This window comes from Canis lupus, chromosome 23, assembly GCF_048164855.1.
Source record: "Canis lupus baileyi chromosome 23, mCanLup2.hap1, whole genome shotgun sequence".
Lineage (NCBI taxonomy): Eukaryota > Metazoa > Chordata > Mammalia > Carnivora > Canidae > Canis > Canis lupus.
Window position 1 is genome coordinate 44,941,623 of NC_132860.1, and position 14,162 is coordinate 44,955,784.

Below are 14,162 nucleotides of genomic sequence, written 5' to 3' on the forward strand. Positions count from 1 at the left end.
TTCTTTATTCTGTCATTATCCTAAGCAATTAGATACTAACCACGTGAACTATTAATGTCCACAAATCTAAAAATCAAATGCAAAACTCTTTCAGCCATGTGTAAGATATGTATCTAAACATGCAAAATTCCCTATAGTGCTTTGTGACTCATCTAAATTCTATTTTAAAAGAGGTGGTGATTTAAGTTTCCACGTTCTGGACTATTTTTTAAAATGTATTTTGGGAACCCTGGGTGGCGCAGCGGTTTGGCGCCTGCCTTTGGCCCAGGGCGCGATCCTGGAGACCCGGGATCGAATCCCACGTCGGGCTCCCGGTGCATGGAGCCTGCTTCTCCCTCTGCCTGTGTCTCTGCCTCTCTCTCTCTCTCTCTCTCTCTGTGACTATCATAAATAAATAAAAATTTAAAAAATTAAAAAAATAAAAAATAAAAAAATAAAATGTATTTAAAAATGATTAATAGGGATCCCTGGGTGGCGCAGCGGTTTGGCGCCTGCCTTTGGCCCAGGGCGCGATCCTGGAGACCCGGGATCGAATCCCACGTCGGGCTCCCGGTGCATGGAGCCTGCTTCTCCCTCTGCTTGTGTCTCTGCCTCTCTCTCTCTCTCTCTCTCTCTGTGACTATCATAAATAAATAAAAATTAAAAAAATAAAAAATAAAAAAAAATAAAAATGATTAATAGTAACTGGAATACTTGTAATTTTATAAAGTAATCAAGAACTCTAAAATAAAATGCTATGCTAAGTTCTATTTTCATTTAAAAATACATTGAAAAAAATACATTGGAAATTCTGTATATCTTCATGATAGAGCTTATCTTCAATGTGCAGCACTTCAATTTTGATGACATGTTTGTTCTAACAGATCCTTTTTCAGGCTGAACACTAAAATGGGAAATTCCTGTAGATTTCCAAGTAGCCCTGGTGCCAGTGATGTATACGGCTTCTTTCCTAAAGATGATGGATGACTTTCATCTGCATTTTTTCACCTGACAGCATTCTGAGCATGATGATAGTAACTATAAGCTGATGCATCTGTGCTGCAAAATATAAAACACCACAGTATCTGAAGATAAATACTGTCAGCATAATTGAAAACCACAGCTGCCAAAGAAACCACCAAGATTAACTGGACTGCTATGTTTACTTTGTGGATACATGTTGGTTTTAATTTAGCAGTGACACAGCAAGGATTGAAATATTTAGCAAGTGTTCTCAGTGTTGGAAGAATTCGATATCTGACATAAAGATGATAGCAACCAATATTACATCTTCAAAATTATCATATAAATAAGTGAAACTGGAGTAAGATCTGTTTAGGCCACACTAATATATAGGTCATTGATAGGGATTTCATCAGCAAGTGGACCAAGAATGTTTCCCACAGCTGGTTATCAATTGTCCCAGTTTCAAGCAATAAATCCAAGCAACAAATCAGTGAGCCCAACTAGAGCAAAAACTCCTAGTGCAATATCAAAATCTTCTCTAGTAATCAAAGAGCCCCGAACTGAGGCTAAATTGATTCTCCTCATTGACAACATATATGGAATTGTCTACAGGTTTTCATATAGGCTTGATGGTGCTTGTCAGGCCGCATTGTCCATCTGGGGCTTCAGTAGCAGAATGAGGGCCACCTTCCCTGTGCCCGAGCAGTGGCCTTGCCCAGGGGATGGATTAATAGCTATCATCCAGTTGACTTGTTCTCTCTCAAGTCATGTTTGATGAGTTATTTGATCCATCCACTATTTGCAATTTCAATGATTGCTTTTTTATTTCTAGAAATTCTACTTTAAAAAATCCACCCATTGTTTTTCATGATGATACTCTCTTTTTGGAGATTTTATTTATTTATTCATGAGAGACACACACAGAGAGAGGCAGACACAGGCAGAGGGAGAAGCAGGCTCCCTGTGGGGAGTCCGATGTGGGACTTGATCCCAGGATCCTGGGATCATGACCCGAGCCAAAGGCAGATGCTCAACCACTGAGCCACACAGGCGTCCTGATACCTTTTTCTTAGAGTTTATTTCTTCATTCATTAATTTAAATATACTTATATCATATCTCTTAGATTTCAGTTCTAGTGTCTCAAGTTTTAAGGCTCAAATCCTAATATTTACTGTGTCTGCTGATTTGTGCACATGATGAATTTTTTCCTTATATGTTTTTATTTTTTATTACTAGTTTTTGTTACAAATATATTTTTAAAAAGATTTATTCATTTATCTTAGAGAGAGAGAGTGCAGGAAAGGGTCAGAGGGAGAGAATCTTCAAGTAGAAGCCATGTTGAATGTGGAGTCCAACACAGGGCTCAATCCCATGATCCTGTGATCATGACCTGAACTGAAATCAAGAGTCAGAGGCTCAATGAACTGCACCACCCAGGTATCCCTGTTGTTGTTGTTGTTGTTATTATTATTATTATTATTTTGAGACAGGGAGAGTATGGGAGTGCATGCACTAGTAGAGTGGGGAGGGGCAAAGAGAGGGTGGGGAGAGAGAGAATCTTATGCAGTTTCCAGCCCAGTGCAGAGCCCAACTCAGAGTTCCATCTCATGACCATGAGATCATGACCTGAGCCAAAATCAAGAGTCAAACACTTAACTGATTGAACCACCAGGCACCCCTATAAATGTTATTAGAAATTAATTGGTATACTAAAAATTTTTTTTTCAAATTTTTATTTAAATTCTAGTCAGTTAACATACAGTACAATATTGGTTTCAGGAATAGAATTTGGTGATTCATCAGTTACATATCACACCCAGTGCTCATCACAAGTGCTCTCCTTAATGCCCATCGCTTACCCACCTCCTTCCAGCAACCCTCAGTTTGTCCTATGTAGTTAAGAGTCTCTTATGGTTTGTTTCCCTCTCTTTTTTTCTCCCTTCCCATATGTTCATCTGTTTTATTTCTTAAGTTCCAAATATGAGTGAAATCATATGATATTTGTCTTTCTCTGACTTATTTTGCTTAGCATAATACTCTCTAGCTCCATCCTTCTTTTTTTTTTAATATTTTATTTATTTATTCATAAGAGACACACACAGAGAGAGAGGCACAGACACAGGCAGAGGGAGAAGCAGGCTCCATGCAGGGAGCCTGATGTGGGACTCGATCCGGGGTCTCCAGGATCACACCCTGGGCTGAAGGCGGCGCTAAATCGCTGAGCCACCCGGGCTGCCCTAGCTCCATCCTTCTTATATATTTTTAAAATTTTAATTATGAGCTCATCACAGATGAGACTTGCTTGTTTCTCCTGAGAGATATCCTTGTGGCCTGGATTGGCCTCCCACCAGAGAAGTTTTCCATTTAATTCTCTCAGAATTAAGCAAGGTATCACTGGATTGGGATCAATTATTAGAAGAATCCCTTGGCCTGGGGGTTCTGAGACCATGATAATAACCAAAAAGAAGTAACCAAAAGAAAATGAAATACAAATCCTAATGAAATAAAGCTCCAGGTTTTCATACTCTCAACTGAAACTGTTTTCTTCTATTTTTCCTCACTTAGATTCTAAGCAAAAGCAGGGACATTCTTTGTTATCATTTGGTGCTGGTAGATGGATTTTGTATTCTCTTTTTTACTGATCATTCTACTTGTATGTGATCCTGGCTGTGTGTATGCGTCTCAGTTCTAACTTCTATTCTTTGCAGGACCAAGAATTCATTTTCAGTTCTCCCAAGGTGGTAAAATCCTAAGTTAATAGGTTCTAGCATCTTCTTCAGGAAGCCACAGGCTCTGTTTTCACTACTTACTATTCTCACTACTCTTGTTTATGCCTTTCTCTTATTGCTGACATTTATATATTTCTCCCTTTTTCTTGTAAATTCATCTATGTATTTAAAATGTTATCTTTTCAGTCATAAATATACCCAACATTTCCAGGGTATGAGAGTGAAGGACTTTCAGGGAGCTTACTTCCTTCTTCATATTCCCAAAATTGTAAGCCACTAGCAAGTTCCTTAATCCTTTGAACCTCAAGTCAATAGAAATAAAGATACCTATCTCACCACCTTGCTCTGAGAGTAAGCTAAAATATCTACCTAACTTCCTAGTTCAGAATCTGGCTTGTGGTCAGTTCTAAGTGGTCAAAAAAGATTCATTTCCTTCTTTGAACTATAATGTGCTATAGCTATTTCATAACCTACTCTGCACAAGTAACCCAAGGAAGGATCTATGGTCATAAATACCATGACCTGTGGAGGAATTCATATTAATTGATTCTGTTGCTGATACAGGCAGTGATTTGAAAAGATGCATTTTTGGTCCACTCTGACAAGTAACAAGTAAAGAAGAGTCATAGAAAGCCATCCTATTAGAGGCACAACACTGAGAACAGACCAGGGACTCAACCAAATGATAATTTTTTTTTTCTATTTCTCCTCAAGCATTTCCAGACTGATTTATTCCTTGAGCCCTCCTGGCAGAAGATGTTTCTGTGTACTTTTCATCTTATCTATATACATTCCTTTATTCAAATTCATCATTTAGGGCAGGGGAGGAAGAAGGTAGGTACTCACTACTCAATTATGTTAAATGAAGTAAAAAACATTGTGCCAACATTATTAAAATTATAAATAAAAGAAAAGAAGATATTCATACATAATCCCATGGTCCTAAATTATTATACTTTTAATTATCCATGATCCTTTCTAATCCATTTTCATTTGTATGAATTTTACATTCTTTTAATGATAGTATAGATATAATTTTATGTTATGCTTTTTTATATCAGAAATATTTTTCATGTCATCCCTTGTTCCTTACGTTTATAATCCCTTTAAAGTCTTTTGTTGTGGTAAAATATGTATAACATAAAACTTACATTTTAATATTTTTAAAAAGATTTTATGTATTTATTTTTAGAGAGAGAATGTGCATTCATGCCATGTGTGCTAAAGTGAGGGGGGAGGGGCAGAGGAACTAGGAGAGAAGCAGACTCCCTGCTGAGTGCTAAGCCCAACTTGGGGCTTGATCTCAAGACCCTGAGGTCACGACCTGAGCTGAAGAGAGTCAAATGCTTAACTGACTGAGCCACCCAGGCGCCCCACCACTTTAACGTTTTTAACTGTACAATTAAGAGGCATTATGTCTATTCACATTGTTGTACAACCACTGCCATTGTCCATTTCCAGAACCTTTCCATCATCCGAAGCTGAAACTCTAATACCCTGAAACACTAACTCCATGTTACCCTTGTCCTTGTCCTCTGAACAAAACAAGACTGTGGGTCAGGTAGGGCAGCCAGTCACTGAGGCCTGCTGTATGCCATTACAGCTGTCTAAATTCTGCAGATGGGAAAGAAAGGTGAGATTCCCTGATCATTCTGGTTCTCATTGTTCTCAATCCTCCACCCCTAAAGAAGAAATGAGGGCAAAAAACATCAAAACCATTTTAGATCAGTGATAACATTCTCCTTATTCTAATAGACTGTACAGCATGTTACAACATAACAGTGATTGGAAATAAAGCAGAAACTAAGACAACTGGAGAACAGATCAATGAAACCAAGATCTGGTTCTTTGAAAAGATGAACAAAATCAATAAACCTTTAGTCAGACTCATAAACAAAACAAAACAAAACAAAAATGAGAGAGAGAGGATTCAAACAAAATTAGAAATGAAAGAAGAGAAGTAACAACCAATACTACAGAAATACAAAAGACTATAAAAGAATATTATGAAAAATTATGCCAACAAATGGTGTTGGGAAAACTGGAGAGCTACATGCAAAACATGAAACTGGACCACTTTCATTCACTATATACAAAAATAAACCCAAAATGGATTAAAGACCTAAATGTGAGGCAGGAGACCACCAAATCAGTTAAAGAAGGGATAAAAACCATATGATCATTTCATAGATACAAAAAAAGTACAAACATCCATTCATTATAAAAACTCTCAACAAAGTAGGATTAGAGGGAACAGACCTCAACATAATACAGGCTTATATATATATATATATATATATATATATATATATATATATATATATGGTCTATATATATATGGTGGAGGATAGAGATATATATATATATGCTCATCCTGCCAAGTGCCTTTGTCGACTGTTTCTTTTACTGTGCAGAAGCTTTTTATCTTGATTAAGCCCCAATAGTTTATTTTCCCTTTTGTTTCCCTTGCCTTGATAGATGTATCTTGCAAGAAGTTGCTGTGGCCAAGTTCAAAAAGGGTGATGCCTGTGTTCTCCTCTAGGATTTTGATGGATCGTAGTCTCACATTTAGATCTTTCATCCATTTTGAGTTTATCTTTGTGTATGGTGCAAGAGAGTGGTCTAGTTTCATTCTTCTGCATGTGGATGTCCAATTTTCCCAGGACCATTGATTGAAGAGACTGTCCTTTTTCCAGTGGATAGTCTTTCCTGCTTTGTCGAATATTAGTTGACCATAGAGTTGAGGGCCCATTTCTGGGTTCTCTGTTCTATTCCATTGACCTATGTGTCTGTTTTTATGCCAGTACCACACTGTCTTGGTGATCACAGCTTTGTAGTACAACTTGAAATCCAGCATTGTGATGCCCCCAGCTATGGTTTTCTTTTTCAATATTCCCCTGGCTATTCTTTCCTGATTCCATGCAAATCTTAAGATGATTTGTTACAGCTCTCTGAAGAAAGTCCACAGCATTTTGGTAGGGATTCCACTGAATGTATAAATTGCCTTGGGTAGCATTGACATTTTCACAATATTAATTCTTCCAATCCATGAGCATGGAATATTTTTCCATCTCTTTGTGTCTTCCTCGATTTCTTTCAGAAGTGTTCTGTAGTTTTTAGGGTATAGATCCTTTACCTCTTTGGTTAGGTTTATTCCTAGGTATCTTATGCTTTTGGGTGCAATTGGAAATGTGATTGACTCCTTAATTTTTCTTTCTTCAGTCTCATTGTTAGTGTATAGAAATGCCACTGATTTCTGGGCATTGATTTTGTATCCTGCCACACTGCCAAATTGCTGTATGAGTTCTAGCAATTTATCTTTGGAATTTGCAAGTTTCACTATTAAATATAAAGGTGTTGAATGGTTTTTATTGATTTTGGGGGGGGGACCTCTCTATCTCCTGGATCTTAAACATAGATTTTTTCCTTCTGAGGCTGTCATTTATTTCCCTTAACCTTTCCTCATGGTCTTTTAATTGTTTTTCTCTTTTTTCTTCAGCTTCCTTCCTTGCCATCAACTTGTCTTCTATGTCACTCACTCGTTCTTCTACCTCATTAACCCTCGTCATTAGGACCTCCAGTTTGTATTGCATCTCATTTAATTGATTTTTAATTTCAGCCAGATTAGATCTAAATTCTGCAGTCATGAAGTCTTTTGATTCCTTTATGCTTTTTTCCAGAGCCACCAGTAGCTTTATAATGTGCTTCTGAATTGGCTTTCTAACATAGAATTGTAATTCAAATTCTGTAACTCTGTGGCAGAGAGTGCTGTTTCTGATTCTTTCTTTTGTGGTGAGTTCTTCTTTCTAGTCATTTTGCTCAGTGCAGAGTGGCTGTATGAGCAGGCTGAGTCAAGAATATCAACCACGACCTCAGTAAATTTCACCGTAGAAGATTCTTGTTAGAGGCGAAAACTTTCTCTCTGTAGTGTTCCAGCTGTTCTCTCTTTAAATTTCAAGTCGAATTCGTAGGTTTTCAGGATGGTTTGAAAATAATCTAGGTAAGTTGGTGAGGCCAAGGTGTGTTGAGGATCCCTACTCCTCCACCTCCTCAAGAATCACTTTTCAATCTGCTTTGTAGAAACTGGATCTCAGTAGTGAAGAGAATAAACTTAGAACTATACCATAAAATAGACCTTCAATAAGTCAAAGAATGAACTACTTAAAAGCAACCTGTCAAACAAAGGAGCTTGAAGTAAAAAATTAGCATAACTGAATACTATCAAAGATTGTCATAGATAGCTTGAATGTCAGTATCACTGTTGCCCGAACTCCAGGGGCACCATTCAGGTACAAAATTCTGTGGTAGCAGAAGATGTTGTAAATACATATTAAAAAGAAAAGGCATAGGTTGGGAAATTTTATAGCTGAAGAAGTGTAAAAATTGTATAGAAATATATGATGGGGCACCTGGGTGGCTCAATTGGTTAAGCATCTGTCTTCAACTCAAGTCATGATCTCAGGGTCCTGGGATCAAGTCCCATGTTAAGCTCTCTGCTCAGCGAGAAGTCTGCTTCTCTTTCTCCCTCTGCCCCTCCTCCCACTCATGCTCTCTTGCACTATTTCTCAAGTAAATAGAACCTTTAAAAAAAAGAGAAATAGGGCAGCCCCAGTGGTGCAGTGGTTTAGAGCAGGATGCAGCCCAGGATGTGATCCTGGAGACCCGGGATCTAGTCCCATGTTGGGCTCCCTGCATGGAGCCTGCTTCTCCCTCTGCCTGTGTCTCTGCCTCTCTCTCATGAATAAATAAATAAAATCTTAAAAAAAAACAAAAGAGAAATATATAATGTTATTATTTGGATTTCACTTTGAATGTAGTAAAAAATGAATAGATGTTTTGTTGCTGAAGGAAAGGACATAGTATCTTCTCATGTGATAAAATGTCCATCCTTGCTAGTGATTAAAAACAGACAAATAAAAAAAACTCAGAGATACTATCATATCCCCATTAAAGTAACAAAACCAGTGATAAAATCCAATGATGACAAGTCTGGGAAGAAATAGTTTCATGAGAAATTGTATATTAGCTTGGTCTCTTTGGAGATCAGTGTGGTAATCCTCCACAAGTGTTGTAAAGGTGTTTATAAGTTTTAACCAAATAATAGCTTACTGTCACGGGAAACACTTCTTGTTTAATGCTAAAGATGTTTATAACCAAATCAATTATGAAAACATAAAGGGAAATAAATATACATGTACATAGCTGTTAAAAATGGCAAAAAGATGGGCGTCTGGGTGGCTCAGTCAGTTAAGCATCCTCCTCTTGATCTCAGCTCAAGTCTTGATCTCAGGGTCATGAGTTCAAGCCTGGCATTGGGCTCTGTGCAGGGCATGAAGCTTACTTTAAAAAAATTGCCAAAAGCATGGATAATGTAAAGTGAAAGATCAGAAGGTGTACTATTGTTCTCTGCTGACTACTATGGTATAAAGCTTTATATGTACATTGATAGCTCATAGAATTTTGAATGATATAAAGTGTTAGTTCAGTTTATAGAGCACTTGCTAGGAGGTTATGCTAGGTTTTCGGAGACAGAGGAAAAAAAAAAGTCATAGATACCCAGATAAGTGCACAGATATTTTCATTATGGTAAGCAATGCCAAAATAAATACAACAGCTAGTGCTTAGAGGGAAATTAATATGTCCCAGGTATTATTCTAAGAACTTTACATAAATCTCAAGTAATTATCCCGATAACACTGTGAGGTGGAAACCATTATTATTCTATTTTACAGATGAGGAAACCGAGATAAGAGAGGTCAGGTCCTGTGCCCAAGGTCATATAGCTGTGAGAGAGGTCAGCCTAAGGTTCTGCAGGAGCTTCAAGGTGGAGTGGCTAGCCTAGGCTGGGGAGGACCTAAAGTGTTTCCAGAGAAGGTGATACCTGCTCTGAGCCTGGCAGGACCGGATGGGGACAGATGCGGCAAAGCCATTCCCAGCAGAGAAACGGAGTGAATAAAGGCAAAGAGGAGAGGCAGTATGGCATGGTGTCTCAGGGACTATGGGCAAGGCCTGTCGCTGGAACGCAAAGTTGTAGGGAGAGAGTAGCCGGTTTCAGATGTGGGGTTGGGTACAAATCAGGAGGGCTTTCCGTGCCATGCTGAAAACTTTGGACTTGGTTTTGTCAAATATGACTTTAATGGTGGGGGAGAGAAGAACTAGCATTTATTGTTTCTACCACAGGACAAACCCTCTTTTATGTGCTTGACAAGGGTTATTTCAACAGATTACATTGTTTCTGTAAAGTTTTCTCTATTTTTTTTAAGTTTTCTCTATTAATAAGAAATAGAGAGCACAGGTTATTTTAATCAGGCAAAAGGCCCGAGACAACCTATCCTATTTCATGTTGACACTGTAAGAAAGATGCTGCCAGAATTAATGTTACAAAGTACTGTTTCAAATGAGAAAGTATAAGAATAATATCCATGAATTATTTACTCTAGAGAAAAGCTTCATAAGTATTATATTATTAGGCTTAAAGTGACAAAACCAATTAATCAGAAGCCAATTTATTAAAACCACAAATCATCTTTTTTTAAAGGTATTTTTTCTCTTTATGGTTTTAATAAATTTTCCATTTTAATTCCAATATAGTTAATATACAGTATTATACTAGTTTCAGGTATATGATGTGGCAATTCAGCAATTCTATACATTACTCAGTGCTCATCACTGTCAGTGTACTCTTTAATCATCTATTTAGAAATACAATCATCTTGATCTCTCCCTGTGTTTCCATTTTAAGGATAAATAAGCAGAAGACAAGAAAACAGTTGATATTAAAGATATATTAAAAGAAAACCAACTTCTATGTCAAGTCCTGAGTTTGATAAACATTCATTCCAACTCACTGTCTCTACCCTGCAGCATGTACGAGGCCTGGTCCAGAGCAAAGACCACTGACCCTGCAGGATGGCAATTAGCAGTTCAGTTCATTATGCTACACTTAATAAGGCAGGGAAATTTAACAGACAGTATAGAATAATTTTTCAAATAAATGATTCATTCATTCATTTTCACAAATGCTTATGGTATTATTATCTTTGCATTGGGCACTTCCAGGAGCTGAGGCTTCCTCCAGAGGAAGGGAGTTCTTGAGCTGAAACTTGAGGTGTGAAGTTTGGCAGGTAGATAAGCAGGAAGGAAGTGTACTCCAGGTTGGGGGAACTCCCAATCCCAGGTGGAAAGGCCCTGAAGCCCTTCTATAAAGCACATGATGGGTTTGCAAAGTTCTCCATGGTGGAAAATAAAGTTGGTAAGAGGTGTGTGAGACAGTGAGGTTGAACAGGGTGGATCATGATTAGAGTCATGTAATCAAATGCTTTCTCTGGAAGCAGAGTGGGGCCAACATGAAGGGGACAAGGGGAGCCAGAAACCAGCAAGACAGAAGCCATTTCCAAGCATGACATAATGGCGGTCTCAACTGCAGCTGTCACAGCAAAGAGGAAAGGCACCAGAGCTGTTGAGGGAGACAGCACTGGTGAGTGTGGTAGGAAGTAAGAGAAGAGTGGAAGAGGAGCTCAGGTTTTTGGCTAAGGCCCCCCATGATGGCGGTGCTTGTAGCTAAGATGAAAGCAGAAGGAGTGGGTGTAGGAGTTGAGCTGTGAATCCTGGTAACACTGGCCCTCATTTCCTACTTTAATCACCACAGGACCAGGGTTATTCCATCCAGTCTTTGGTAAGTGAGGGAGTCGAGGGGCCTACCTTGAGGTAACTGAGGGAGTCAAGGGGCCTACCACATTGCAAGGCACCATTTTTCATTTCTTTTTTTTTTTTTTTTTAGATTTTATTTATTATTCATGAGACAGACACTGAGAGAGGCAGACATAGGAAGAGACAGAAACAGGGTTCCTTTGGGGATCCTGATGTGGGACTCAATCCCAGGACTCCGGGATCACGACCTGAGCCAAAGGCAGATGCTCAACTACTGAGCCACCCAGGCACCCCCATTTTTCATTTCTAAGAAGCAAAAATGGATCTCATTCAATTTTTTTCCTTTTTAAAAAATAATTATACACTTTTACATGACCATATGCCTGCTGAAAAAATTCAGGTATTATTAATTTTCCTTTGCTAGTTTTATCAGAATAAATTATCAGTCCTCAAACTGTTTGAACTCAGGACTTCTTTATAGTCTTAAAAATTATTGAAGGCCTCCAAAAGCAATAGTTGATATGGATTATGTCTATTGATATTTACCACATTAGAAATTAAGACTGTGAAATTTTAAAATTGTTTACTAATGTATTTTAAATGAATAATAATGCATGCTAACATACAACCTATTAAGTATTGATATAAATAACATTTTAAAAATAGCAATATATTTTTCAAACAAATATTAAATATTTGAGAACAGTGGCATAGTTATGCAGTTAGGCTAACCTGTTCAGTGACAGCTTGATATTCTCATATATGCTTCTGCCTTCAATCTGTTGCTATATCACACATCATGCACTGCCAGAAACTTCCATATGTACATGAGAGAATGAGTAACAAAAGTAAACAATAGTTTTGTTTCATCATGGAAATAGTTTTGACCTCACAGTTACCCTGAAAAGATCTTGGGAACCCCAAAGGCCCCTGGACTACATTTTGAGAATCATTGAACTAACATTAGGGGAGCATCATAGCTGAAGTGTAGTTGGGTTTCAGTCAGGTGCTTGGCAGTCTCAAGAGAGACAGCAGCCACCTCTGCCCACCAAGCTTCTCACTAAATTTAGCTCTGCCTTGGAGCAGCTTTGTGGCATTACATGAGTCACATAGTTCTTTGGGTCTTGGTTACATCATCTGTGAAATAAAGTGGTAAGACTAGAACATCTCCAAGGATTCTTAATGCTCTAAAATTCTATGCTTTCATAAGCCTGCCTGTAGTAGGTGCAGAATACATACTTTGAATACATGTGTGAAAAACTAATAAAGACAGACCTCATGATGATGTCGAAAGGACTTTGCATTGGAGTGGAAGCTTGTACCAAAATTCAGGGTCATGAAGACACATAGTTTTGGGTGTCCCTCTCTTTTTTCTCCCAATCTAAACCTATTCATGGGAAAGGATCTAATAAACTCATTCATTGAAGGCAACCTCAACCAGTGAGACCAATACTGTGAAACGTATTTGCACTTTTAAAGTGTTAGTCTTAAGCCAAAATCAGGGAGCTCTGATGCTGGAATTTGAGCATCAGTGATGAGACCAGAGCAGGGAGCCTTGGCTGTTCTCCAGAATCCATGCTACATGTGCCTACATGCCCAAACCTGGAAGCTGAAGCACTACCTATAAAGATCTTCTCTACAGAATCACTAGGTCCTTTGATTGTTAGAGACATCTCTCCTGGGAATCTATGTCCCAAGGAGGTCTCAGGTAAGGTAGGCCCCACCTGGAGCCATAGCCCCCCTTTCTAATAAGAATCACTTCCCACATCCAGAAATTTGCTATAGTTAGCCAACATCTTTGATGCCATATATCAGGGCTTCCTGAAGAGCTCTGCTCCTCAGGTGGGATTTTTCAGAAGTGTTGAGATGAGCAGCTGTATCTTCCCAGAAAACATATTGGAAATCCAATAAATCCCTTTCTGAGGATTCCTCCTGTACATTCCATAGGGCCAGGGCACCAGGGATGTACTAAGGAGAGCCTCACTGGAAGAACCATAGAAGGGTAGGTGAAAGTAGAGGGAATTTTCCATCTCCTAAAAATGGGAGGTCTAGAGTCTGGATTGACCTTCAACTAAACAATCCTATATACCATCTTGATTTGCCAAATGCCTTCATACAGATATCACTCTGAAACCCTGGAGCCTCAGACAAGAGAATTCTGAGTCTCCAAGATTTCTTCTTTGGTCATTGATGATTAAGGGAAATGTAGCTTTCTCTGCTGGTATAAATCAAGGCTATTATAATCAAGATTATTATAAAACAAGCTTCAAGGCTCAGGGAGGACTTGAGACTATTTAAGAGACTATTGGATACACACAAAAAATTCTAGGTCTCACAAAAGAATCCTTAGAGTTTTGTTGCTGGAATCTGTTACTGACCACCCAGATAATTGTCAGACCATTGTCTTCTTTGTTTATGGATTGTGCACACATAGGGAATCTCAGGAACATTTAGAGACTGGGGTTAGAAGTTGTGATTACATGCCATGTGTCCAAATTACAACAGAGCTGGCCATGAAATTTGAGGATGGAGAACAGCCTAGCATGGTCAGGATGTCATAGAGATGGTGCAAAGTAATCCCTGATATGGAAAGAGACAAGACGTGGATCTCTTTTAGTTCTTTGCTTTCGTTTCTCTCTTTGAATGAATCACCCCAAAGGGCCCAGAAGTGTCATCAAAGAGATGGTATGGGAAAACCCTGTCTAGACCACAAGAGCCAGATTGTTCCCCTCCCCTCTAAACACACACACACACACACACACACACACACACACACACACACACAGGAGCTGGGAAGAGAGCTAAACCCAATATTGTCCTTAGACTTGGCAATGGAG

General features: G+C 38.5%; 1 pseudogene; it reads right to left on the minus strand.

The window, feature by feature from the left end:
- Window positions 1–983: 983 nt before the first annotated feature.
- Window positions 984–1,566, minus strand: LOC140615345 (cardiolipin synthase (CMP-forming) pseudogene; annotated as a pseudogene).
- Window positions 1,567–14,162: the final 12,596 nt, after the last annotated feature.